The sequence below is a fragment of the Lates calcarifer genome, linkage group LG1 (assembly GCF_001640805.2).
Source record: "Lates calcarifer isolate ASB-BC8 linkage group LG1, TLL_Latcal_v3, whole genome shotgun sequence".
NCBI classification, from domain to species: domain Eukaryota; kingdom Metazoa; phylum Chordata; class Actinopteri; family Centropomidae; genus Lates; species Lates calcarifer.
The window spans coordinates 7,117,439-7,144,722 of record NC_066833.1 but is presented as its reverse complement, the minus strand read 5'-3'; the positions used below and the strand labels follow the sequence as shown (position 1 = coordinate 7,144,722).

The following is a 27,284-nucleotide window of genomic DNA, read 5'->3' as shown; positions in this document are numbered from 1 at the left end:
GTTGAATTACAAAACATTTTATTCTAAGATCCCCAGTTTGCATTGTTACTAACTTCCTTAAAACTGTCACTTCTTAGAAAAAAGTAAACCATTACTGGCAACCTCAATGTCCTCTTTCAAATAAATACAATTGGATAATATAAAATTGTTTAAAATGTATTTAGGGCAGAGTACGCTGTTATATAGAAAAAAAACTGATGACTAACATGTTTATTTTGATAATAATACAAACAATCAGATTTTAAAAGTACAATTTTGGGATGAAAACTGATGAAGTCCAGCTACCTTTGACTCTATCACTTGCCTGGATGACTAAGAACCTACATAAACACACATCCTGGTTTCCTGGGGTGTTTGAGATTCTGACTGTGACACCCCTGGTTAGATTCTAGCCTGCAAACTATGTTGGATGTGTGTCATTTCCCTCACTCCCTCCCTACATTTCCTGCCAGCTCTTCACTGTTTGCTCCCTAGTAAACACTAAATGCCTGAAACAACAACAACAACAAAAACTCAAAAGGACCCTCAGGTGTTGAGGTATGTAATAATGTAAGAATTATCTTACTCTGGTTATAATCAAATTAATAGCCAGCATGTAAACACACTGACAGTGACTCCAGTCTGCTGCAGTGAAGGTGATACCATAAGGTAATTCTGCACTTTTGTCACATCTCATCTGAACAATGTTTTCCCCATATAGTGTCAAGTAGACTTAGGACTGTGTGCACCAGTGATTCACTGGTTCACATTCACACAAGGTGATACCACTAGTGATGTGCACACACACAAAAATAGAAGGAGCAGACATTCAGGTAAAAGATGCAGTAACCAATTGAAGAAATACACAAGTTGACATGAAAAGTTTTGAATGAAAAAGTGTAAGTGAAAGTACTCACCAGCTAAGCATCACTGGGGTGTGGGGACAGGGCTAAGAGGGCCGTCTGTCCTTTTCAAACAGATTCTGGAAGAAGGGAGAGAGAGAGAAAGAGGAGGGGGAGGGGTGAGTCCTTCACTAGTCGCTCGCCTCCTTCTCATAAGTGGTGTGCAGAGCCACAAAGAAGTGCTGGCGCTCTCGTAAACAAACCGCCAACTTTTCAATGGAGCAGAGAAGGCAAAGCAGGAATGGCATTTAAATGGAGACTTCATGGGCTTGGAGGCTGACGGAACAGAGGGACCTGCGAAATGCCTTTACATCAAGTGAAGGCCTAACTGGACATTAACAAACCACAAAGTACAAACAGTTCAAACACATTAAGCTCTAAACTCTGTATAACATACAGAGCTATGCCTTGTATTGCATAGAAAACAGAGCCCAAATATGTTCCACTGTAAATTAACAGTATGGATGTAAATGAGGTGAACGGATGCCTAATTGTGTTGAATCAAACACAGATGCTAATATGCAGAGAGCACTTTTGGTTCCAAGCTTTTTGATCTCAACACCACAGAGCAAATTGGAACAAATAGCCCTGGCTGGTTTCTACGGCAACCTGAAAGAGCAGCTTAGACTTGCCATCCCTCTTGTGGCGTCAACTGCCGTGATATGGCTCTTTTTTGCCTTCACTTCCACAGAGAGCAGCAGCAATGAATAAAAGAAGGATTGACCATAGTCATCTAATTGCTCCAGTAAGACGGATCACTTCTTCTTAGATGTACAGTTTGATCAGTTGTGCATTCATATAGCATGCTGCTACTCTTTAGTGTGAATGAAGAACTTGACAAACAAGCATTCAGCAAATGCCTCTGATGGCATTTAGGACTGCAACTAATTTCATTAATGATCAGTGCTGATTTGTTAACAACCTATTTGCAAATAACTGTACAAAATTAAATTATATGTACAAATTATTTTTAAAATGCCCATTAGAAGTTCCTAGAGTCCATGATGTCTTCAAATTTCTTGTTTTGTGCGTAAATAAAATGGAATCAACTTTAAATGCACTGTAAAAAACAACCTATAGAATCTACCCAATTTATCTGAGGTAACAATTTGCATCCAATATTTGGAGTAAAGAGTGCCTGAATTCAACAGCTATGAAATACTAAAATTGGGTAAAGTCTACCCAAAATTTCTCAATACATTACACAAGTAATTACTCAAAAAAATTAGCAATATTAACTCTTGATTATTGGGTTAATGTTAATCTATAATTATTGTTAACAATTAATCAATATGAGTATAACCATTACTTTAACCATTAACCATTACTTAATCAGGGAAGGTTAAATGTACTTGAAAGTTTATTCTCAGACACAGAAGATTAGACGCTTAGACGTTAGATACATGATACTATATACTATTATTAACTGCTGACAAAAAGGACTACAGAGAATTTTTTCTAAACCTTGTAATTTAATAAACTTTAAATTTACGACAAATAACACAGCTTCAAAGTGTCTTTTTAAACCATGATTATTTATTAAGCTTTTGAAATGTTTAAAAAACACTGAAGAACATTTAGGACAAATAAACGGATAGAAAAACAGAGTGAATAACTTAGAGTGTAGTTAAGCAACTAACAGTGTGTGTGTGTTCACCGACTTATATAAAGTCTCACTCAAAGTCCATTAATTTCCTTAGTAGACTGGAGACATGAGGGTTGACTAATGTCATCTTTTTCTGGGTGACTTTGCCATGTCCAATCTTGGAGCCTCTCTCTGGATTTATCCCATTGAACCACCTGAAAAACAAGAGTTGATGTGAAAGAAAAGTTTACTAATTGAGATATTAATAATATAAATATTTCATAAAGCACATATTTCCTCTACCTTAGCCATAGTTGATGTTACATTTTAGTTGTGAGCACAGTACCAGCTGAAGGATGTAAACATCTAACCTCTAACCTAAATTCCAGTGAACCTGCAGCGTCATCTTGGTAGTGAAGATTAAAGGTGTAGGGAGTAGAAAAGACAGCAGCAAGCCCAGGCAGAAAAGCTGACTGGACATCATCCTGAATGACGCACCCCTCAGTGCTGATCATTCAGTCGTGAATACAGCTTCTTAGTGTTTCACCTGAAACTTCACAAAGAAAAGCCCATTTCAGCATTGACATTGTCATTATTCCACTACAAATGATGCAGTGCCAGGGAAACTGATCAACAGCCCCTCCTTTTAAAACAAGAAATGTATTTTTAATATTATATGAATTGTGGACTTTTCTGAATTGGATGAGTATTATACATACATTATGTACATACATAATGCTACATACATTATGTGTGTGGTTTAATGTAGACAAAACAAAAAACATAACTTACATTTGCAAGAAGGATCAACTCCTCCAGGGTCTCAGAGAAGTGAGTCATAGTAGTAGTTGCTGACAGCAGGTTAGGACTCCCAGACAGCTGCAGTGGTGGGCTGGTTCTTGAAGAACTCCATGTTGGCTCCTCCACGCTCCTCCATAGGTAACTCAAGTCCACGCAGCACTTTATTACTTTAAGTTGGAAATAAAAGTGAGTCAATGAATCACACTTGGCACTACAAAGTCAACATGGCATGTTAGGTGCATTGTGGGGTATAGATTTAATCGAGGCTCCTTCACACACTCCTTGTGATGTCTGTTAAGCGTGATTTCAAACCTTCAGATTTCCTTACTGAAGTTCTTACTGCGGTCAGGGATGCAACACCTAAGTACTAAGTTAGGAGTGTTTTACATAGGCCACTTTAGTGCTAGACTGATGTCCTCAGATGTGACATGGAAACATGCTGGAAATTTTACAAGGTGAACACAACTGAAGCATCAGAGAAAACTCAGTCTGAACAGAACATGTGAACAGAGGTGGTTCTATCAGAGAAGCTTTAACAGCTCCTCCAGCTCTAACTGACATTAGCACTCGGTGCTAGGCTAAATAACATCAGACCACAGGCCAGCCACAGCTGAACAGCAGCTGTATAATATTAACAATTCTGATTCCCAGCTTTGACACAGTTCAGTTTTCCAAGCACGGGGACAGTTCGACCGAAATTAACGTTTTGACTGTAGATTTTGGTAGTTTTATAGAATTAGCTAGCTAACTACTGTTAGCTAACAGGCGCTACAAAGAACCGCTGTTAAACATAAAACGAGCCTTGTCGTTTGGAGACGTGCATTTGGTATATGTCACTTAGCCTGACGTGCTGACGTACTGCGGTAAGCGTATTCCGTCACTTCTGGTTACCGGTGTTTGGAGATCATCGTTTGGTGTATACCTGTCTCAGACTAGATACTTTCTTTTTACCTGACATTACTTCTGTGACTCTATCACTAATTTAATCTACACTTTCACAGTAACAGTAGTTGCTAAATCACCAACTTTCTCCACTTTCTGTGTGGTACTTTATCGATTCACGCTATCTTCTGCTACTGATTTAGCTGAACTCTCAGCCATGGCCTCTCGCTCTCCTTCTCCCTCTCCTGCCTTCTCTTGCTCTGCGTGTCAAATGTTCAGTTACTCCTCTGCCTCGTTTAATGATAATGGTTTGTGTAATAAATGTAGTCTGTTTTCTGTACTCGAGGCTGAGGCTTAGTGAATTAGAGTCCCGGCTGCGCACCATGGAATCTAATTCAGCAGCTAGTGCTAAACAGCCCCCTGTAGCCGGTGCGGAGCAGCCTAGCATAGCTCCTGTTAGCATTCCCCCAGGCAGTTCCCGAGCAGCCGGGAAAGCGGGCTAGCTGGGTGACTGTTCGTAAGGACAGGCGTAGTCGTAAGCAGAAGCCCACTGCCGACCACCACCCAGTTCACGTTTCAAACAGATACTCCCCGCTCAGCGACACACCCGCTGAGGAGCCAACTCTGGTGATTGGCGACTCCATTTTGCGGAACGTGAAGATAGGGACTCCAGCGACCATAGTTAAATGTATTCCCGGGGCCAGAGCGGGCGACATTGAATCTTATTTAAAGCTGCTGGCTAAGGATAAGCGTAGATACAATAAAATTGTTATTCACGTCGGCGCTAATGACACCCAACTATGCCAGTCGGAGGTCACTAAAGTTAATATTGACTCGGTGTGTACATTTGCAAAGACCATGTCGGAGACCGTAGTTTTCTCTGGTCCCCTGCCCAATCTGACCAGTGATGACATGTATAGCCGCATGTCTTCACTCAACCGCTGGCTGTCAAGGTGGTGTCCAGAAAATGATGTGGGCTTTGTAGATCATTGGAAGAGTTTCTGGGGGAGACTTGGTCTGGTTAGGAGAGATGGCATTCATCCCACTTTTGATGGAGCATCTCTCATATCTAGAAATCTGACAGAGTTTATTAGGAAACCAAAGCCCTGACAATCCAGAGTTCAGGCCAGGAGACAGAGCTGCAGTCTTACACGCTTCTCTGTGCCTCCTTTGAGCAGTCACCCCTCCATTACCCCATAGAGACTGTGTCTGCCCCCCGACCATTTAAATTAACTAAATCGAAGATCAACAAAAGAGGAGTTAGTCACAATAATCTAATAAAAATCAGCACATCCACCTCAAATGTACAGCAAAATAAAATAATTAAATGCGGATTACTCAATATCAGATCTCTCTCATCCAAAGCTGTACTAGTAAATGATTTGATATCAGATCACCATCTTGATCTATTCTGTCTGACTGAAACCTGGCTGTGCCAGGATGATTATGTTAGCCTGAATGAATCAACCCCCCCCCAGTCATATTAATACTCACATTCCCCGACTCACTGGCCGTGGAGGTGGAGTCGCAGCCATTTTCAACTCCACTTTATTAATTAACCCTAACCCTAAACTCAATTATAATTCATTTGAAAGTCTTGTTCTTAGTCTGTCCCATCCAAGGTGGAAAACATTAAAGCCAGTTCTATTTGTTGTAGTGTACCGTCCTCCTGGTCCATACTCTGATTTCTTGTCTGAATTTTCAGAGTTCCTATCGAGTTTGGTACTTAAAACAGATAAAGTTATTATTGTAGGCGACTTCAATATTCATGTTAATGTCAACAATGACAGCCTTAGCTCTGCTTTTTCCTCTTTACTAGACTGTATTGGCTTCTCTCAGTGTGTAAATAAACCCACTCACTATTTCAGTCACACTCTCGACCTTGTTTTAGCTTATGGTATTGATATTGAACATGTAACAGTCTTCCCACAGAATCCCGTTCTATCAGACCACTCCTTAATCACTTTCGAGTTCATATTGCTGGATTATGTATTATCAGCAAAAAACATCCTGACTAGAAATATTTCCGATAACGCAGTAGTTAAATTCAAGGAAATGATTCCCACTAACTTAGGTCCAGTGCCTCATCTTAATTTTGCAGAAGCTACTCCCTCCCAGCTTGATCATCTTGTAGACAGTGTTGCAGACTCATTACGTACCACTTTAGATTCCATCGCCCCCCTAAAAATGAAAACAATAAAGAGAAAGAGGCAAGCTCCATGGTTCAACTCCCAAACCCGTATACTGAAACAAACAGCACGTAGGCTTGAAAGAGTGTGGCGTTCCACCAAACTGGAAGAATCCCACTTGGCCTGGCAGGATAGTGTCAAAAGATATAAAAAGGCCCTCTGTAATGCAAGAAGTGCCTCTTACGCATCATTAATAGAGGATAATAAGAACAACACCAGGTTTCTCTTCAGCACTGTAGCCAGGCTGACAGAGAGTCACAGCTCTATAGATCCACGCATCCCTATAACCCTCAGTAGCAATGATTTTATGAACTTCTTTAATGATAAAATCTCTACCATTAGAGATAAAATTAATCACATCCTGCCTTCAATCAGTACAGATTTATGTCATAACACAGGATCCATAGAGTCAGCTGCAAAACCTAACCTTGACTCCTTTTCTCCCATCGACCTAGCCCAGCTCACATCAATTATCTCAGCATCTAAACCTTCAACCTGTCTCTTAGACCCCATCCCAACTAGGCTGCTTAAGGAAGCTCTGCCCTTAATTTGCAGTCCTGTATTAGGTATGTTAAATCTGTCCTTGTTAACAGGTTATGTTCCGCAGTTATATAAAACAGCTGTAATCAAACCTCTTCTAAAAAAGCCCACTCTAGATCCAGATGTATTAACCAATTACAGACCAATATCTAACCTCCCCTTTCTTTCTAAGATCCTGGAGAAAGCAGTTGCAAAACAGTTGTGCGACTTTCTACAGGATAATAGTTTATTTGAGGTTTTTCAGTCAGGATTTAGGCTGTATAACAGCACAGAGACAGCACTTGTAAAAGTTACGAACGACCTCCTGATAGCATCAGACAACGGACTTGTTTCTGTACTTGTCTTGTTAGATCTCAGTGCTGCTTTTGATACGATTGACCATCACATGCTTTTACAGAGACTGGAGCACTTTATTGGCATTAAAGGAACGGCACTAAACTGGTTTAAGTCCTATCTATCTGATAGGCTTCAGTTTGTACATGTTAACAACTACTCCTCCATACACACAAAAGTTAGACATGGAGTTCCACAAGGGTCAGTGCTTGGACCAATCCTCTTCACTCTGTATATGCTTCCCTTGGGCAATATTATCAGAAAACACTCCATAAATTTCCATTGTTATGCAGATGATACACAGCTTTATCTGTCAATGGAACCTGATGAAACCAATCATCTAGCCAAACTCCAAGCTTGTCTTAGGGACATTAAAATCTGGATGACAAGCAACTTCTTACTACTAAACTCAGATAAAACTGAAATCATTATAATTGGTCCTGAACACATCAGAAACAAACTTTCTAATGATGTAGCTCCACTAGACGGCATTGCCCTGGCTCCCAGCTCCACTGTAAAGACTCTGGGAGTCATCTTTGATCAGGATATGTCCTTTAACTCACACATAAAACAAACTTCTAGGACTGCCTTTTTTCATCTGCGTAACATCTCCAAAATTAGACATTTTCTGTCCCAAAAAGATGCAGAAAAACTAGTCCATGCATTTGTTACTTCTAGGCTGGACTACTGTAATTCATTATTATCAGGCTGCCCCAACAAGTCTCTAAAGACTCTGCAGCTGATTCAAAATGCTGCAGCACGACTACTGACAGGAACTAGGAAAAGAGACCATATTTCTCCTGTGTTAGCCTCTCTACATTGGCTCCCAGTCAAATCCAGAGTAGAATTCAAAATCCTCCTCCTCACATACAAAGCCCTTAATGGTCAGGCTCCATCTTACCTTAAAGATCTCATAGTCCCCTACAATCCCACCAGGACTCTGCGCTCCCAAAATGCTGGTTTACTGGTGGTTCCCAGAGTTTCCAAGAGTAGAATGGGAGGCAGAGCCTTCAGTTATCAGGCTCCTCTACTGTGGAACCTTCTCCCACTTTCGGTCCGGGAGGCAGACACCCTCTGTACCTTTAAGAGTAGATTTAAAACTTTCCTCTTTGATAAAGTTTATAGTTAGGGTTGGCTCAGGCTTGAACCATCCCTTAGTTATGGTGCTATAGGCCTAAACTGCCGGGAGATCTCCCATGATGCACTGAGCTCCTTTCTCTCTCTCTCTCTCTCTCTCTCTCTCTCTCCCTCCCTCTCTCCACTCAATATGGATTCATATCCCATGTTACATGTTACTAACTCAATATGTCCCCTTTCCTGTAGTATTGTGCTCTCCCGTCTCTCTCTCCTCTTCTGTCTCTTTCTGCAGGTATTTCTGCCTCTGGAGCTGTAGAGTCTGATCTGTGATGACAAGTCTCCTGCTGCTCCTACAACTCCACTCAACACCTGCTGCTAGAATTAGAAATTACTTACACTGCTATTAGTTGTATTGCTGTGTTAGCAGTTAATACTTTAATTATCACTACTATCATTACTACTGCTGTATTACTGGCCTCATCTTACATCTGATATGGAACCTGTGTTATACTATGTTCTTTTTTCGCTATTCTCTACCCCCTCTCCCCCCTCTCCCCCTCTCTCTCTCCTTCTTAACCCAACCGGTCGAGGCAGATGGCCGCCCACCCTGAGTCCGGTTCTTCTCGAGGTTTCTGCCTCTTAAAAGGAAGTTTTTCCTTGCCACTGTCGCCTAGTGCTTGCTCATGGTGGAATTTGTTGGGTCTCTCTCTGTAAATACCTATTTTAAAGAGTACGGTATAGACCTGCTCTATATGAAAAGTGCCTTGAGATGACTGTTGTTGTGATATGGCGCTATATAAATAAAATTGAATTGAATTGAATTGAATTGAACACAAAGTAATGTGAAACAACACAAGAAGCTGAAACTCACTCTGTCCTGTAGAGGATCAGGATCAGAGGTCCAGCTCCTCTCTGCGGTGACACAAGTTCAAACTGCCGCTGAAACAGATGTCAAAAAGGTCCCTGTTATATTGAACTATCATTAACGGTTTCAAACACGGAAGAATTTTTCCCGTTAAGCAACTTCACAGCTCTGTAGTTAGAAGTGGCTAACGTTAGCTGACAAAATACTCCCATAGCGTATGTCCCCCTGTAGTATTTTTGTGTGTCAGCTCAGCGCACAACGTTAACTAAACAATCCTAAACATAACGACAGGTTAATGAGTCAAACGGTTATCTTGCGGTTACGACCTTATCGGGACACAGGAGTCGTGATGTATTTTGCCTATTGATGCTAATGAGCAAAATAAAAAGGCTCTTACCTTGTAATCTGCAGATGAAGATGTGTGAAAAATTCGTCCATTCAAAATGTGGGCTCACGTTTTCTTTGTCTTCCCAAAATGCAGTTCAAAAAATACAGTAAAGAACTGTTTTAATTTCTCCAAGCGATTATACTGTAAAATACCGTAAAATAATACGGTAGTAGTGTGAAATCAGCTTTACCGATAAAAAAAAAAAATAACAGCAATGTACTGCATTTACAGATAACAGGATTATACTTTGGTATCTTCACAGAAATTTAGAGCAAAAGAAACCAAGCAACGGGAACCCAAGCCTATTTAACCTTCGCTAACGCAATCGTCCTGATGCAAGTGCACATTTCAGTGGTGGGTTGATGGTCTTTGGGTAAATCTTGTGATATTTTTTTAGGCAACATTTGTTACGGTTAAAAAATGGATAGCGAGAGTAGAATTTGCCCATTATTATATATTTCATTTACTGACAAATACTGAAAAGTAAATTTTAACCAGTTTACATGGATTGTATTTACCACCCTCGAAAATCATTTTTCACAGTATGATGATACACTGAGAAAAGCAGCGATTCTCACATTTGAGAAGCAACAAGAGAATATTCTGAATTATGATAAATGTCAATTAATTATTTGTCAAAATTATTGACAATTACTTAAACATGCAGTTCGGGTTTTTTTCTTCTACTGGGCTCCCCAGCTGAATGTTGAGACTCTGAAAAGCCACAAAGACAGGTAGGCAAATGCAGTAAACGGGATTTTCTCTGGAGCTAAGCTGAGAATTTAGGGCTGAGCAGCAGGAAGTGTCCGCTCAAACAAAAAAACTCCCCCATAATCTCCAGTGTCAGTGTGGGATCAGGCTTTATACACTGCACCAAGTGAGGAGGAAGAATTCTCATAAACTACTTAGTTTGTGACCTATAGCCTTAGTTTCAGACACACACACACACTCATATAAATGCATGAACACACACAAACACACCCCAAATCTTCTGCAGCAGTGCCTCTACACCAGAGACAAGAAAGTATGGGACCACTCAAACTTGCTCAGTTTCAGTAAAACCTTACTGATCAGATAACTGACAGGAATGCAGCATTCCGTGTAATGCAAAACACACCACAGAGTTGTGGTTCAATAAACACAATGCAGATAACAATAACATCAGAGCTAATGCCTGGCTCCAGATTTCTGAATAACTGCCCAGATCTAAGGTAGTTTCTGCTAAATCAAATCTGGTGTTGCACTCACTGATGGCTGTTTCCACGGCTGGAAAAAAACACAACTGAGTTAGTCAGAGCTGTGCCAGTGCAAGAAAACCAGCAACAGAAAACTGGCAAACAAATGTGGATGATTGACAGGGCTGTAAAAGTAAAATTCTGAATATTTCTTTTGATCTATCTATCTCTTTTGACTAAAAATGATTTAGCGCTGATAGGTTAGGCCAAAATAACAACCACTCCTAAACTGAAAACAGCTAATATTAACACAATGCCAGACTTAATTATAGGTCAAAACAATCCTGCAGATCTCACAACAACACTAAGAGGCTGCAACTACAGTAGCAGATGTGTGGGGTTGTACTGCTGCTATGCAAACACCAGCAAGCGAACATATCATCATAGTGACAATGCCAACATGTTTAGAAGGAATGTTTACAGTTAAGGCTAATTGTTTTGCTGTTATTTAGTCATAAGTTTAACCTGATGATACCAATCACCAATCTTATTGCAATGCATCCCATGGGGAATGTGACTGTGTGTACCAAATTTCATGACAGTCCATTCAATAGTTGTTAAGATAATTCCCTTAAAACCACAAATGTGAACTACATGGTGATACTAAGTTAGAAGGTCACTAATTATTAGAATTCATAGACTAGTAACCATGAATGCTTTTACCAAATTCAATGGCAACTCATTAGAAACTATTGCGATAGTTTAGTCTGGAACAAGCAACCAATAAACTGGGAGCCACATAACTAGTGTGGCTAATGGACCCTTCTCATGGCAGACATTTCTGGAATTTCATAACAGGTAAATGCACAGATCTAATTGATTACATTAAAAATTAATGTATTCCATTTAGGTGAGTTAGTTAGGGTCCTCAATATTGGGCATGTTGCCTCACTGCTGAATCTTGTCTCCTGGAAATTACATGTATGTACAGTGAAATTGACAGTTAGCTGTGTGTGTGTGTGTGTGTGTGTGTGTGTGTGTGTGTGTGTGTGTGTGTGTGTGTTTTCTCTTGGTATGTGCTGAACTTCAGATGTTCTATAACCAGCAGTCCTTCTGATATCAGTGTGAAGCCAACAAAGCAGTCAAGAGGTCCTGTTTCCTGTCAAAACTTTTGCAACTCACTGCAGTGCACCTCCCTCATTTCTATCCATGAGAGGTGGTTAGCAACAGTCACCATTGGATCCAGCAGTGAAAATCAAATTCTCTTAATTAAGCGCCAGTCCCTGGTAACTGAATAAGACAGTTTAATGCAGACTTAGCAGGAAGTAGGTGAAGTCGAGTAACAAAACAGCAGGAGTTCACAACTCAGCACCTCATGGAGTTTATCTCTCTCACAGATACACACAGGAAAACACATTCAAACTGTAGCCTATACTTGTGTAGTTCCTCCTTCAGGACAGGAAAGGAAACATTTCTAATTAGGAGCAAATTACTGCCTGCAGCTTTCCAGTTTACATCAGACAGTAGCAGCATGCTGCTGCTAAACAAGCTTTTTGGGTGAAGGCACCCAAAGTGAAACACAGCAGATGCCAGTTTTACTGCACCAAGGACACACTACATGATATACACAATGCCATATGTCAATGGCGCTCCATATGACAATGGCACTCACACAAAATCTCACAATACGCAATACTACAGTTAGAAAATTCTAACATCGTCAGTGTACCTGAATGTATTAAATTCTTCTTTTTTTCTTCTTTTTCTAGAGGTTCAAACTGTCTTTTATAATTCATTGAAAAATCAGATAATGAACGATTAATCACCCAATTAAATTGTTTGTTGACTGACAAATCAAATAACTGACCAATCAGCATTAAAAACCCTAGCCCGGGGTACAATTTTGATATATTGTACATTCTACAGTTAATAGCGGTTTTCTGTTTGCAGAGTTGCACTCACTGGAAGTTTTCTTGTTTATAGCTCCATTCTGAATAAACTCTAAAAGACTGTTGCACATGAAAATCCCAGATGATCAGCACTGTCAGAATTCTTCAAATCAACCCATCTGTCACCAACAATTATGCCACAGTCAAAGTCAGTGAGATCATATTTTTCTCCATTCTGATGTTTGACGTGAACTTTTACTGAGGCTCCTGACCTGTATCTATTTTAATCATTTCCCTACTGTCACATGATCAGCTGCGTGGATAGCTGCATGAATAAGCAGATGTACAGGTGTTCCTAATAAAGTGCTCTGTGAGTACATCTATGTAATTGCTTCACATTTATGAGAGAAGTAAAGCACACTGGGTTTCTCTCTGCTCTGCTGTGCTGCTTCCCTGCCCACTCACATTCAGCAGAGTAAATAATGAGTCTGCTGGATAAAGCATGTAATGATACTGTGTCTGCATTATGTTCTGTCACTTCTCTGTGTACTGACCAACACAAATACCAAAAGGTTGGTATAGCCTTAGCAAATGAGACACCATCAACTTTGACAGCTTGTCTGCAGAGTTCTGTAAGAAACAATTGGAGAAAATGACAAACAGGAAATTTTTCAGCACTGATGAGAATACAGAAAAGGGAAATCACATTCTGTCAACAAATCTGTAAAACAATGTCATCCACTTAAACTATTACAAGCCCAAGCACTGAGGAAGAACGAAACTGCCCTAACATTTAAACTGAATCTTTACATCTCACAGCCTCAGGACAAATCCAGAGTAAACCAAACACAACAAAAACAAACTGAGGAACAAAACATCCAAGAGCAGTCACAGGGAGAACAGGCAAGATGCTGGAAAAAGAGAAGTGAAGCTGTAATCACAGACAGCGATGGATTTCACCATTATCTGCGATAATTGTAATCAAAGAAATTGCTAATAAACAGTGATGAACACTTCAAAAACAAAGCTTATAATAGTACATAATAGTATTAATTATGCCGATATTCGGCATTTTTACACATATTGGCTTCAGCCTTTTTTTTAATCCGACAGCCGATAAGAGATAAATTTAACACTGCATTATTTTGGCACTGATACAGCCGTGCCTCTCTGACTGCAGTCACTACTTTGTCTCCAGCATTGTCCCACCCACAGCACCATCTGATTGGTTACACGTAGAGCCACGGCATGGGTAACAGCCAATCAGCAGTGAAAGCTGTGCGTGCACAGTGCTCACATACACAGGGCGGAGAGAAGAAAAAGTTTTGTTGACAAGCTCAAAGCTAAAAGATGCTGCTGACCGTGGAAACTCCCTGCACTATTTGTTTTTGTTTGAACTTAAAACAAAGATAAGTGAAAGATACTATAACATTTCAGTTATATTGAAATTTTGGAAAACTTTATTTACTGTAGAAAACTTTAGCTATTTATTTGTTTAAGCTTTCATTTAACTTTATAAGACATACTGCTGAGCCTGGGAGCTCCCTGCACTTTTTGTTAGAATTTTAAAACAAAGATGTCTATTGTCTAAGATTAAAAAAAAAACCTTTAACATGTTTCAAATCTGAGAAGCTGTTTAATAAACATATGCTTGAAGGCATTTAAATGAAGTTAAGTGTTGGAGTTTGTATTATTCAAAATTTTGACGCCAATACACTTTTACTGCAAATGAATATCAGCTCCAAATATCGGCTATCGGCCTCCTTGACTACTAATAATCAGTATCAGTATCGGCCCTGAAAAAACCATATCTGTGTATCTCTAGTAATAATAGTACAGTTTTAAATTTTGAATCATTTTTCAATAAATCAGATCTTAATCTGATAAGATTTGCCAAAAAATGTTTACATGTTTGTTGTGCCAGTAATGACCATTAGTTTTAATTTCAGTTTCAATGAATCCATGTTATTTTTTCCATTAGTGGAACAGGGTGAATGGTTCTAAATAGCGTTAAAGAATTCTGGGAATTTTCAGAGTTGGAAACTGGAAATTTGCAAAATCACAGGTTAGCCTATAACAGGGACTTTGAATGTAGTTAAAAAAAATCTTGCAGCATAATGTTGGTTAAAACAGCCAGATTTAACGTAAATTCAGTTGAATTTCTCCCCTGCACTGGTCATTCCTCCATCACATACACAGATAATTTCAAGAATCCTGCTCACTACAGCAGGACTATTGAAACCACACTACTGGATCTGAGCCCACAGACTACATCCAGTCAAGTAAGGTTTGATGATATTACTGAGGTAAATATATTTGATATGTGGTATTATTATTATTATTATTATTATTATTAGTAGTAGTAGTAGTAGTAGTAGTATCATCCAGTGCTCCATTCCCCTATGCTTTTAAAGCAGTGGCAGCAGCAGCTTGGCTGAGTTTCCATCCCAGTTTCATATGTCCTTGGCTTTCCATCATAGCACTTGACACCTGTTTATATACAGCATGACCGCTGACCCACACTCCCTGCTCTTAGACACAATCTCTCCAGGTTAGTGGAGAGGTCACTTCTGTTATTATGAGAGTGGTGACAAACGGCTAAAGGATATAGCTAAGATGTAAACAAGGAGCTCAAAGACCATAGAGAGAATAAAAGCATCACTAATGTAAACATGGACAGGGCAGCTGTTTGTGTGAATGCACCCATACATCCACATCTTGATGTATATACTGTAAGTGTTGTATGTATGGTCCTGCACTTCCATCTTCATGGAAATCAATTTCAGACATTCTATTTGATTGCTCAGTGAGGGTCTCTGCCGTAATTAAGTGGCATCTCCATTAAAGAAGCCTGGGGCTGCTAATACATCAGCGTTTGCTTTAACACTACAAACTGCACAGTTTTATAATATTGTTCTTCAATTAATCAAATATTTCTTTATCTTATTTAAAATAGTTAGTATCAGAAAAATTTAGAAGGGCGGGCCTCTTTTAAAATGAACAATTATTCATTTCAAATCATATTTATCATTATTAGTCATCATTATCTTTATTTACCACTGATATATCATGTTGGACTGAGCTGGGATGGGATGGGGCTAGGTAGTTAGCACACTAACTTCAGTAGAAGAAAAGAAGTGACAGAAATAGAAGCAAAACAAATTAACATTGGTGTTCCTTTCTACTCCTTGAGAGTAAAGAATTAAGTTTGATGCAGAACTCAGAAACGTTTCTTCAAGACTGGTAAGTAAACAGCTGTTAATGCTAACATTGTCTATGTAGTGATAGCAAAAACTTACAAAGTAGAGCACATTTAAGAGATCACAGGTCCTTGTTAGCTAAGTTAGCAGGGCTTGCCATAGATAAATACAACCCTAGCTAGGGTTATCCATTAGCTCTTTGCTGGTAGGTCCTAGAAGGTACACAGGCTGGGTTAACAAAATTCAAAGCTTTCAAACTAATTATATTATTATAAGACTTTGACAGCTTCTTATTCACAACTTGCATGGTATGGGAGTGATCTCTGTGTACTTGTCTACTTATCTGCTCGATAACAATGGCAAGCACAACAGTTGATGACATATAGCTGGAAAAACACAGGTGTAATCAATACATTAATTATGGGTGCTTTTTATTTAGCTATGTCAGTTCCAGGGACCTGGTATTATGTATGACTCATTGGTAGAACTTACCAGGTCACCTAAATGCAAGCCACCATTAATGTTAATTCCACCTGGACTTTAACAAAAAAGTCCAAATGTCTGCTGTGAAAAAGGTCATTCGACTTCCTTATCATTTCAGCCCTAGCTGAGCACCTAACACCTGGAAGAGGAGAGCACTCTGTGATTTAGTACCACCAGTGATGACGAGTGAGTTAGCTAAATATACTGATTCACTCAGCTGACTGGATTTTCTATATTTGCCTTGTATAAGACAATCACACACCTTGACCTTAGTCAATTATATATATCATAGTAACATTTTTCTAGCATAAAATTATTATTTTGAATCTAGAATAAGAGACCATTTTACCTGTAATTTGACATTCTTTAAACATAGATTTTGTCATAACTGTGACAATACTGATTTAAAAAAAATCTGTTCTTTATAAGAATTTGAACCACTGGGATTAATTGAGAATTTGGTTATAGGGAACAATGCAACACTGAAGTTAAGAAGAGGAAAGACCATGAAAAAGAAAAGACCTACAGCATGTGTTGGATGGTAAATGGACTTATATAGTGCTTTTCTAGTTGTATCGACCACTCAAAGCGCTTTACACTACACGTCACATTCACCCATGCACACACACATTGCTCTAAGGCGCTCTGACACATCCACGCCCATTCACACTCCGATGATACACACATCGGATACTTCGGCATGGACTGGAGAAGCCACTGACCTTCTGATTAGTGGGTGACCTGCTCTACCTCCTGAGCCATAGCTGCCCTCTTCTATTCACTCTGTGCTTTTTCAGTCCTGGTGGTGCAATCCTGCTATGTGTCTGTGTGGATATCTTGAGTGAATGCATGTACTCCCCTGGACCGGGTGTTTGCTGTGGGATAAAGTCTTTCCAACAGTGTCTTCATAGTGGTCCTGGGGCTGTGGATTAGTCTGCTACAGGAGTAAACGTGGTTACACAACTGGGTGCTTTTATAGAACATTTTTAGGTGTGTGATGGTGTTCTTTACACCTCCCTGTTTCTGTGTCCTTGAGTGCTTGTTTGTAGAAAAGCTGCTTACATGCATGTGTCAGTAAGTGAACTTGGTTGTTACAGTTACACTTTGTTGTGTTGGTCCAGAGTGAAGTGCACGGCAGGGGGATTGACTTGTCTGCAGACAGCCAGAAGTAGCAACCTCAGCTTCAGACCAACATTATACTTATCAAGCTAAATATTGATCTTCACATCCAAACTGTGTAGCAGCCAAATGGCTGTGCCAAGCCCGCAGAATGAGACCTGGATCCATTTTACAGCGCTTGACACAAACAGGAAGAACACATGATACACTGTTGTGTTCCTATTGATAGATCCTATTGTGAGGCTGATGAAGTGTGTTGCAAAATAAATACTAAAATCACTAAAATCATCAGTTGTTTTTCGGGGTGTTGTAGTAATTAGTTTGACTTATGCTACGTCTGCGTGCTTTAACCCTAATTAGCTAAAAGAGCAGACATGATGTGACTCTTGAGTGTGGTTTGAATGAGTGATTGTGCTTTACATTCAAACTGCATATTCTTTAACACAAATTTACATAATGGTACTGTCAGGCTTGGTCATGAACTGTAAGGGAATGAAAAACAAACTAGAACTGAACATCAATGAAACAGGAGCCTTCATAATGTTTAAAAATAGTCTAATCCTCACACTTGCTGCTATAAAAATTAATCCTTCCTTCCCTCTTTTAATCCTTTGAACATGAACAACACAGAAACACTGGATCACTAGCACTGGGTTCAGATAGCCAGCTCCATTTTATACTCACTTCCAAGCTGGTAAAATATCAGTTTTTTTAAAGCGCTGATTCAGAGCCAATCTCTCATGAAGTCTCTTATTTTCATTCTTTTTTAGTAGCACATACAGGTCAAGCAAATATGTAATCTATTTGGCAAAACTTCAGATGTTTTGAATGTTTGAATTTTAAAGTTAAATATTACGTTATTTATAACTTTTTATATAAAAAGTTGTTAAAAGCTCAACATAATTTTGGGTTGCAAATTGTTTAAATTGTCAAATCTTTTATTAAACCTCTCTTCTAATTCTTTTTTTATTAGCAAAGAGCATTGTACAAATCACTGAGGATACACTTTCATTTTGGAGCTGACTGTCACCTTCACAAGCAAGAAGTTCAGTGTCAGTTACTTATTTAATCAGTATTTCATATCTTCTGCTGCTCCTCTCACTTTCAGGTTGTAGCTACAGGTTGTGTAGATTAATGAGGCATTCATTAAATCTCTTTCTGCGTTCTTAGACAACACAGTGTGATTTTCAGATCTCAACTGAACTTTTGAGTTAGAGTTGTTTGTTAAGCTTTTGTTACTATAAAACATTATGGTAAAGGCTAATTTCCATTAATATTGGATTCTGATTCATTAAAATTTTTGATTACATGGCTTTGTATGATTTTGATGATTGATTCTGGTCAATTACAACATTCAACGGTCTGTTATGTTCTGATCATAGACTCTGGAGGACTGCATCCAATCATATCAATCTGCAGATAGAAGTCCTGTAAAATTAACTTTCAAGGAGATACACCAATCACTGCTTGAGGAGCATAGCTGTCAAACTCCTCTCTTAGGCTGGTCTTAAGAGTAGGGAGATAATGTCTGTGACCGGGCACAGATGTGAGGGCAGCCTCCGGAACAACTGGGTTCTAACCATTACAAATGGGGAAAAGTGGAGCATGATCGTATCCTCCATTCCAGGCAATGGCAGCAGATCTGCTGAGAGCCTCTCCTAGTTTATTGCTCCTAACAATAAGCAGCAGTGATAACACTAACTTTGTTACCAGTTTGAACAGATTAATACAGACAAAAAAAATCAAAGTCTCATTCACCTTGTCTCTGTTCACCATCAATGGAAATATTCAGTCTAATGTGAATTACAATGGCAAGTAAATAAATAAGTAAATGCTGAGTAAATAACGTAATTTAAAATCATTTTATAAAATGATTATTATTATTATTATTTTAATACTTAATTTATAAATTTTACAATTAAGAAAAACAAAAACAGCAACAACATACAACCCCCTTACCCACCCACCCAAAATCCACATACACTGAAGGGGGGTGGGGGGTGCTTTCTCCTTAATTTAACATCAACAGCATCAGTTGTATTCGATGGGCACCAGTTTTTAACATATTCAAAGAAAGGCGACCAGGTTGTGTTGAATTTTTCCTGACAGTTGGCTCTACTGTATCTCAGTTTCCCTAACTGCAGCATGGAGAGCATTACACTAATCCAATTGTTGAAAGATGGAGGTTTGTCTGATTTCCACTGCAGAAGAATACACCATTGGCCATTAATGAAGCAAAAGCTACTGCTTTTGCAAGTGATGCAGAGACTAATGTCTGGGGGAGGAACCCCAAAGATGGAAATATATGGGAAAGGAGCTATTGTTTTTCTACACAAGCATGATAGGACCTCAGAAATATTATTACAGAGATTGACAGAGCCAAAACATATGAGCCACAGTGGCTAAGCCTTGATGACATCGTAAACATGCTGGGCTAACATCGGGGTATATTTTTGCAAGTTTATCATTTGAGTAATGTAAACGATGTAATACTTTAAATTGAATCAGGCATTGTCTAATACAAAAAGGAGGAGGTATGAATACATCCCCATAATGTTCTTCTTGTTGATTTTAGATATGTTACCTTTTGTGTAAGGATTTAAGGCAAGCATATCATCAGTACCAATCTTAGCTGGCAGATATGGAAATCCAAAATGTTTACTAACGAAGCCTCTGACTTGTAGAAACCTGAAAAAATGGGATTTGGGAGTATTGTAACTTTTTTCCAATGTTTCCAATGACCTGAGTGTTCTTTTTGCAAAGAGATCTTTGAAGAAGACCAGACCATTTTGTGCCAAATATGTAAGGCAGTGTCAGTTTGAGATGGCAGAAAGAGGTGGTTGTTCTTAACTGATTAATATGAAAATGTTTCCTGAACTGGAACCAAATTTAAGGAATGCTTTAAGTGGGTTAGAGATATGAAGATGTGGGCCCATAGGTATTGTTGAACTCATTAGTGATATAAAAGAAGTTGCTGAATTGATATCTAATTCCATGCTAAACCAGACAGGACCTTGATTTTTGCTCCATTAATTTAACTATATTTGCCGCCCAAAAGTAAGAAATGAAGCTGAGCAAGCCCAGACCTCCTAGGTGCTTCCAAGAAATTTTTTCTCATTCGTGGGACAGATTTGTTCCATACAAAAGAAGATATCACATCATCTAGTTGAACACAGACTTGGGTAGGTAAAAAAGGAGTCATTTGGAAAAGGTACAAGAAGCAGGACAGGACTGTCATTTTGACTGCATTCACTCTTCCAGCCAAAGAAATAGGGAGTAGGGACCACTGTGTCAACTCTTGTTTTGTGAGTTCTAACAAAATTTTTTAATTATATTTATATGATCGTGTGACTTCAACTCCCAGACAGGTGAGTTCCATGGCTTGGCTAAAAGTCAAATGGCTATAATCCAATGTTGTTGGCAATTGGTTGACAAGAGAAGAGTACTTTTGGAGAAATTCAGTTTGTAGCCTGATACTTTGCTGTACGAGTATAATATATTGATGAAGGTCGGGAGGGATTCCAAACGATCTGATAAATATATTAAAAGGTTGTCCGCATAAACTGATGAGCTTATGTGTTATGTTACATCTTGTCACTCCAGTGACCCTCTCATCTTTCCTTAAGGCAATAACTAAAGGTTCTATAGCTATATCAAAAAGAAATGGTGACAGACAACAACCCTGCCTCGTACCACGATGCAGTGGGAAGTAACTTGACGTTACAAAATGAGTACATACTGAGGCCATAGGTGAAGAATAAATTGTTTTAACCCAGGAAATAAATGTCTGGCAAAAGCCAAATGTTTCCAGGACAGTAAATAAATACACCCATTCAACTCGGTCTATTATTTTAGGGATCACTGTATCTTGGCATTGAGAGAGAACTTTTGTGAGAATTTTATAATCACAGCGGAGGAGGCTTATTGGTCGATATAAGCCACAGTCACAGGGGTCTTTACTTTTTTTAGGCAAAACTACTATGGTAGCTTGAGTGATTGTATGAGGTAGTTTTTGTGTAGACAGAATTTCTTCAAAAAGTTTACACAAGACAAGGGACAATTTAGACAAGAAGATCTTATAAAATTCTATTGGGAATCCATCTGGACCAGGTGTTTTACAGTTTTGCATAGAGTTTATAACCTGTATTATTTCTTCAGATGATATTCTACTGTCCACAAGGGACTGGTCCTCCAGACTGATCTTTGGAATTTTTTAGATGTTTAAGAAAGAAATGAATCTCCAATGGGTTAACAGGAGCCTGTGGTGTGTAAAGATTTGTATATATATTTTAAATTGCTCATTTATAGTTACTGGATGAGTAGCCGTTGTACCCTGTGTTGTACAGATTTCGGTTATCATGCGGCTAGTAGACGTTTGTCTAAGCTGATGAGATAACAGTCTGCCAACCTCGCTATGTTCGTAGTAGGTTTGCCTAGTTTTCAATAAGAGTCTTTCAGTTTGCTCCATTGAAGAATTATTAAATTCAGCTTGTAATAGCAATCTTTCTTTATACAAATTTGAATTCGGAGAAAGAGCATATTTATTGTCTAATGCGTTGTTGGAATAAATCAGCAAGATGATGGCCATGTTTTTTCCATTCATGAGTCATATATGAAATAATCTGACCCCTAAGAAAGGCTTTGAATGTTTCCCAGATAGAAGTAATGGATGGCAGGAGTACAATTAACCTCAAGGAAAAAGTCAATTTGATCTGAAATAAAATATTGACATGGTTTGTAAGACAGCAGTAATGGATACAGACGCCATGTGCATTGGGATGCAATATTATCTGGGAAACTAATGTCTACTTGGACAGGAAAGTGATCTGAAATCCCAATGCTATGACAATAGGGAGAATTCTATTATCAGCCAGAAAAAAAGTTTATTCTTGAATATGAACGATGGATGGGTGAAAAATAAGAAAACTGTTTTGGAGGCGGGATTGATATTTCTCCAGGGGTCAGATAGTTTGTAAGACACCATAAGCGATCAGACTGCAGTTTCGGATTTAGATACATTATTGAGAAACTTAGCATTAGACCTGTCTATATTTGGCTCTAACACCAAGTTAAAATCACCCCCTAAAATTAAGTGATATGTGTTAGGATCTGGTAAATTTGAAAAAAAGTTGCAGAATTGTGGGTCGTCCCAGTTTGGGGTTAAATATTAGCTAGAACTATGTTCCAAACTCTTTCCCCACGACTATGACATATCTGCCTTTGGTATCAGGTATAATTTTTGTTGATACAAATGGAACATGTTTTCTTATTAATATGGACGTGCCTCTGGATCTATCACCATACTCTGAGTGGTATATTTGTTCTATCCAGCTTCTCCTTAATTTTGAGTGTTCATTAGATCAGAGGTGAGTCTCCTGCAATAATATTATTTCAGACCCCAAGGTTTTCAAATGCAAGAAAATCCTGCTGCATTTTATTGGATGGTGTATCCCTTTACAATTTCAGCTTATAACGTGTGTAGAGCCAGAAGACGGTGTATTAGGCCCAGTCATATGTTAGATAACCTGAGTATGAATGGAGTCCCAGACATGAATAAGGGGAAAGGAGAAAAAAACAACTTCCCAGGTCCCTGAACCTGTGCTGATCTCTCCAAACAGTGAGAGATCGCACCGACGCTCCTACCAAAAGTCAAACTAAGCACAAATGTTAACTACAATTCTATGTGATCGACGCAGCAGAGCAACATTTATAGAGAACAAAAAGAAAATAAGTTATGTGCATATATATATAATGATAACAATAAAAATAATAATAATAGGGTACATCTGAACTGGCATTATAGACAGAGATGAAAAGCTAACTGCCTCTCCTTCACCTCTAAAGCCATTCAGCATCACTTACAACACAAAATTGTTTGAAAATTACAAAGTATAACTTGAATAGTTTACCTAAAATTTGAAGTGTTATGAACCACATCCATTAATCTACAACTTGTGTAAACCATTTTCGTGGCAGACAGTGAACAGGTTGGAATATAATATTTTTTAGCAAGTGAAAAAATTATTTACATAACTCAGAATAATAAAGGGGCTGTTTTTATAGACTCACAGTCCTGTATCTCTTCTATTACTACAACCATTAGCATCATTTAGCGCCTGTTCAACGTCCTGTAATGTTCTGTGAAATAAACAGCTGGGCCTCCTCCAGCGTGGAGAGGGTTTTCTCCGAATTTTGGTAAGTGATCCTGAGTTGGGCTGGCTACAGAATACCAAACATCACCCCCTCCATCCCACCAAGGTGTTGTCTGATATCACTGAATGCACTGAATTTGATAAAATGCTGTTAAACCACAACCTTTAGATGACAGTGAACCAGGGCAATACATACTGTATAGTTGGGTAGTATTACCATAGGAGTCAGAGTTGGCATCCCCACAATTTACAGCATGTGTTCCCCACTTCTAATCCTGAAACCTGAACACAGCTTTGTGAGAATATCCCCAACAGTGCACACTCAAACCTTCCATCCCTCATTATCTAAAACACTCGATCTCCGTTTCCCTCTCACTTTTCTTCTACTTCACATCTCAGCAAAGAAAAACACTGACAGTAGCTGTATCATTAAAACATGCACAGTGCTAGGATTCAGCTAAATCCCCCGACTTTGTGGGTGGAGAGCCCCAGCACAGAAAGACAGAACTGATTCTTTCATCAGTCGTAAAGTGGTTACATCTCTCTTAGGAGGGCAAGCTGTGGCATTGAAAAGGAGAATAAAACCATTTGCACCTGCTGTTCACATGCGTATTTACTCCAATAGACATTGGGCTTTTAGGTGTAGAGCCCTGAGGTTAAGGAACAGAAAAGACTGGGGCAAGGAATTATTCATTAAGCTAAAGGACACCGGCTTCCAGAGAGAGGAAAAGAAAGGAAAACACTTCGTCTTTTTCCTGTTGGTCAGATGCCATCAAGGGAAGAAGTGAGGTGAGCTGAGCAGAACAGCAGTAAGTATCACTGAGACTGAGGTAGAAAGAAAGAGAGTGAGCAATGAAGAGGAGGAAACAAGAGGGACGAGAAGGGAAGGGCGCATTGCAAGACCACGCAAATCCAGAGAAATATACACCTTAAGGGGGAATTTTCCTGCAAAATTCTTACACAGAACTAAAACTAAATTATTTTCCTTGTCTGTATGCTGCTGCATCAAAGCAAACTCAAACAGAGAGGGAATCAGCTGTATTATGGTAATCAGTAGCCTTTTCAGCTGCTGAAGCCGCACAGTTCATATGCTTTTTTTTACCCTCCACTATGTAAATTACAAGTTGAAAATTCAGTGAAATGTTCCCATCAGTCTAATGTATTATGTGCATTAAGCTAACACAGCTTTCAGTCTGCACTGTTGAAGCAAAGAAACTCTCCCCACATAGAAACAAGTGGAGAATTAGAATTAGCCTTGCCAGGGATGAACAAAACATGAGGTGGTCTAACCTTTTAACCCTTGATGTCTTGGGACTAATAATCCCTTAAAATCTACGCTACATGTTCAAAAGTATGTGGCCATGCACCACTATGTACTAGTTTAATATGTCACTCCCAAACCATGGGAATTGATCTACTGCTTTAACTCCCTCCACATTCCTGGTTTCAGACTTTTCACCAGATTTTTGGGGCTGGCTGCAGGGATTTGTTTCCATTGTAGCCACAAGAGCAATACTGAAGTCTAACACTGATAAGGCCTGGCTCGCTGTCCAGTTCATCCCAAAGGTGTTGGATGAGGTCAGGAATGTGCTGCCTGAATATGTGTTTGGGGGCTTTGAAATGTTGAAATGGGAAAGGGTCCTCTCAAATCTGCTGCCACAAAGTTGAAAGCACATAAAATATCATCATATTTTGCAGCATTAAGATTTCACTTTATTGGAACTAAAGGGCCTTGGCTAAAGCTCCAGATCAAAAATATACTTTTGTGTTAGACATTTTAACCTTTTGAACATCAAACACTTAGAATGGGGGCTTGAAAGGTGGCTCTGACATATTTGTAGCTTGCTCCTTTGTGGAGAATGGCAACTGTGGATTCACAGCAGTTAAAATAACAGTGACTCAGAGTCAGGGCAACCCAGACTCTGCAAAAAAGATTGTCAAAATGTAGTACAGTGTGTAGAAACTGCTCAAACCACTCCTGCAGCCTAAATCACATCCATATATTTAGCATGGTTCTAACATTCCACATTTCATTAATAAATCAATAAATACATTCCATAGGAGCATTGGCGCAATGATGACCCAATAATGCAGCACATAAATAGAGTACGTAGTTATACTGTGAAGAAACTATGAGTATGTTCAGCATGTTTCAAATGCCAAGCTTTTGAGGATGTTTTGACACTTTTTTTGACCATGACCTTGGGTCACTATTGAAATCCCTTGTAACTGCTGTGAGTCCAAGCTGACTTTTAAGAGCCACCTTTCAAGTGTTCAGGTTGTGAATATTTGATACTCAAAAGATTGATTTTCGGTATTCCTTTAACTCTTTGTTTTGGGAGTTAAGCAGAAAACACACACTAAACCAAACTGAAAGAATCTCAAGCACCAGTTACCTCAAATAAACCCTGCATACAAACACTGAACCTGGCAAAAGAAAAAAAAGAGCTGACCACCTTATTGTCTCCTAAACCTACATACAATCATTCCGGGGCTGATTTCATTTTGGAGTTGACAGCCAGGAGAGTGAGCAATGGATGTAGAAAGAAAGTGGACTGATAGAAAAGGGCTGCAGGTGATTCATCTTCCTGAGCTGGGCTTGGTTAGGTGGACACAGAAGTGCAGGACACGTCTGGTTTTAATCAATGGAAATTCCACCTGGAGCAGAGGCTGAAAGAGCCAAAAAATTGAGAGAACAGCTCAGTGAAAAGCAGAAAATTTGTAAGAGAGAGGAAGCGAGAAATGAAAAGAGTGCCACAAGGAAGCCCCAAAATGAGAGATGTCAGGAAAAGCAGCTTCTGATGATAAGGATGATATGTGGTAAATAGGAGAGAATGAAAGAGATAAATGTTGAAAGCATGACAAGAAGAGGGGCAGGAGACAGCAAGAATTAGACTATTTAACAAACGAGAGCTGGGAATCAAGCTCCCAATCCATCTTCTAAAGTGCAGGAATGAAACCCCCATTCATCACTGTGGTGTGATGATATAACTAAAGAAAAGAAAGTGGCAGGTAACCAGTGCCCCTGTCTGTTATTGAAGTCTTCCTCTGAGAGGACAGCAAATAGTTCCTGACTTTGTGAAAGGCAGCAGGAAGATGGAGAGCATTTGATTAAGTAATTCAGTGTTTACTACCACAGACTCATCTGTCATACGCACCGTTTGCTTAACAACTCTTGAAATGGAAGTACTTAGCAATTAAGACTGAATTGCAGAACGGAGAGACAGGTTCAAATTATATGTGACGCAGTAAAGGAGGCTATTAATTTGGGTTCAAAGAGAACATGGCCTAGAGGGGGAATAAAGGGAAGCACTAAAGCATGTTACACTGTCTGAATGTGTATGTGCACGGGTATCAGTGCGCATTCTCAATGATGATGATTTCCAACTCACCCAGAAGAAATGTTCAAGCCAACACAACATAAGCTTAGCGTTAGCTTATTTCTGACAACACCTTGAATAAACTAAAGGCATTCTCTGCAGAACCTGCACAAGTCAACATGAGGCAGTTTGCAAGTGATACATAATTAATTCAGGTTTCATCAGGCAAGCAAAGAGAAGACATTCCTTTGCACAACACTACAAGCCAATCAAAGCTGTGATTCAAGCTTCCATCTTAAGTCAGCCTCTCAAAGCAGTAGATCAAAGCTTGCTCGGATTCAGACTGGCATGAACGAGACCGCTCCAATGTTGCTTCCAACTTTAACACACCTTTATTCAATTTCT

General features: G+C 39.2%; 1 protein-coding gene across 1 annotated transcript in view; it reads right to left on the bottom strand.

Annotated features, from left to right (window-relative positions):
• The window catches only part of sema5ba (sema domain, seven thrombospondin repeats (type 1 and type 1-like), transmembrane domain (TM) and short cytoplasmic domain, (semaphorin) 5Ba), a 169,709-nt gene that overhangs the window by 125,424 nt on the left and 17,001 nt on the right, over positions 1-27,284 (bottom strand). Inside the window, 1 exon segment of the mRNA XM_018696536.2 lies at positions 897-961. The gene's annotated coding sequence lies outside the window, so the exon portion shown is untranslated.